This window comes from Nannospalax galili, unplaced genomic scaffold (assembly GCF_000622305.1).
Source record: "Nannospalax galili isolate Female #2095 unplaced genomic scaffold, S.galili_v1.0 scaffold1171, whole genome shotgun sequence".
Classification (NCBI taxonomy): Eukaryota; Metazoa; Chordata; class Mammalia; order Rodentia; family Spalacidae; genus Nannospalax; species Nannospalax galili.
In genome coordinates this window covers 201388-203824 of record NW_008328881.1, presented here as the reverse complement: position 1 = coordinate 203824, position 2437 = coordinate 201388, and the positions used below count along the sequence as shown (strand labels likewise).

The 2437-nt window shown below is 42.5% G+C and overlaps 1 pseudogene; it reads left to right on the top strand.

Annotated features, from left to right (window-relative positions):
- Positions 1 to 484: 484 nt before the first annotated feature.
- Positions 485 to 1193, top strand: LOC103731491 (annotated as a pseudogene).
- The last annotated feature ends 1244 nt before the right edge of the window (positions 1194 to 2437 follow it).

Sequence of the window (2437 nt, the reverse complement as noted above, 5' to 3'; positions counted from 1 at the left end):
AACTTTTTTTTTTTTTTTTTTAAGTTTTTTGAAACAGTCTCCTGTAGCTTAGACTAGTCTCAAACTCCATATGTAGCCCAGGCTGGCTTTGAACTCCTGATCCTTCTATTTTTACCTCCCAAGTGCTGGTAACACAGGCATGTGCCACCATGCCCAGCTAAAAGCCGGAATTTTTTTTTTGATCTCTATAACGACAATTATACTCATTTAAGGCTATAATCAAGAGTCTTGGGCAATCCTTATGGCAACAAACATAGATATTAACATGAGAAATGGGCAGTCAAGTTAGAAATGGGAAGGTGCCATGAACGCACTACTTCCTCCATCATTCACATGCAGTCTTACTCCTCAAATACATTTAACTATGTTTTAGAACTTTCTGGTAGTAGAGTTGATATTGGCTTCTGCTCTGTACTCAGTACATATACCTACATTTCTCCTGTAGTCTAATCACATCCCGCTCTAAGCTGCCTTACTTAACTTGATGAAGTTTGAGAATACTCTAGAACACATTTGGCAGTACTTAGAAATAAGGTATCTGCTGCTGGCTCTTGGTGGCTTGCTGCTGCTTAGGGATTCCATGGATGTGGTCTTCTGAAGGCACTTAGCAAGAAATATGCATTTTGGGGGGCACAAGTCCATATCCTGGAATGTGACATGAGCAAGGAAGAGTTTCATGAAGGTTTTGGCTCTGATGTCAACTGCCAGACCCTACATGCTCTAACCCACCCTAACATCTACCCAGGTGACAACTCCTAGGTAGACCAAGTATGGGTGTTGGACCTACTACATGAAGAGCTTCATATGGTCCCAGCCCTGTGGGAGAACTGAGCACCCTTGCTCACATGGAGGTGACCCTGAGTGGTAAAATGAGCCAGGCTTCAGCCTCCATCCTCTATAGAAAGCCCCAGCAGCATGCAACTAACTCTTCAGACTTGGTGGTTCTCAGTCCTTCCTGACTTCAGCCTGGATCTCCATGAGGAGCATCCCCTCCAGTCACAACCACACCTAGATCCTCACACAACCCAGGTGTCATTAGACATTTAATCTTCACTTTTTCAAGAGAGAAAGAGAGAACAGAGACAGCCTGACTCTGCCTTTCCAGTTCAGCTCAGACAAGTCATGTCTTCTATGAACCAGATGCTTATGATGATGTGGACCAAGAAGACCCAGATGATAACATAGATATTTGACTGGCCAGATTTTGACTAGACAAATGGGAAGGGAATACTGGGGGCTCAGAATCATGGTGGTGTTTGCACTGACTTTACTTGTCTCCACCCCACCTTGTTGCTTTGCCTATGCTGTGAGCCAGGGAGCAGCATCTGATCAGGGTAAAAAGTGAGGTGAGGTCGTAGTGTATGGAAAGAAAATAGGAAATTCCCCTCACCCCATACCTATTTCTAATAAAATATTATTTTTTTAAAGAAATAAGGAATCAAATATTTAAGATATCAAATTTTAGGGAGTTTAATACCTAAAATTTTTTTTAATTCTTTTTTTGAGATAGGTGTAGCCCTGATGGCCTGGAACTCACTGTGTAGACCAAATTGTCCTCGAACTCACCAAGATCCAATTTCATCTGCCTCTTGATTGCTGGGATTAAAGGTGTGCACCACCACAGCTGGCTTTGTGGGGTTTGTTTTTGTTTTTGTTAAAAAAATAATTTTACAGGAGCTAGAGAGATGACTCAGCGGCTAAGAGCACTGGCTGCTCTTGCAGAAGATCAGGGTTCCCAGCACCAACATGGTGGCTAACAACCATCTTGAACTTCAGTTCCAGAGGACCCAACACCCTCTTCTGGCCTCAGGCATTGCACAACTCAGGTGCACTTACATACATCCAGGCAAAACATCCTAAAATAAATAAATATTTTAAAATAATTTTATGAAAACAAAATATGACTAAGCATGGTTGTGCATGCCTGTCATTTCTGCACCTGAGGAGATTGGGGAGAGGAATCACGAGTTTGAGGCCAGCTTAGCCTACATAATAAGATCCTGCCTCAAGCCGGGCATGGTTGTGCATGCCTTTAATCCCAGGCAGAGGCAAGCAGATCTCTGTAAATTCAAGGCCAACAGCTGGGGCTACAGGGAGACCCTGTCTCAAAAAGACAAAAAAAAAAAAAAAAAAAAAAATCCTCCAAAAAAAAAAAAAAAAAAAAAAGATCCTGCCTCAAAAAATCAAGGACTGGGCCAGTGAGATGCCTCAGTAGATACAGGTGACCTGAGCCCTGGAACTCATGCAAAGGTAGAGGGAGAGAACCCACACCACAAAATTGTCCTGTGACCGCCACACACACACTGTGTGTGTGCACTTCCCTTCCCACATGCACAAATAATAAATAATATTAATAATAACTTTTAATTGAAAAAAATGAGAGCTGAGACTATGACTCAGTATAGACCACTAGTTTAGCATACCCAAGGCCCCAGTT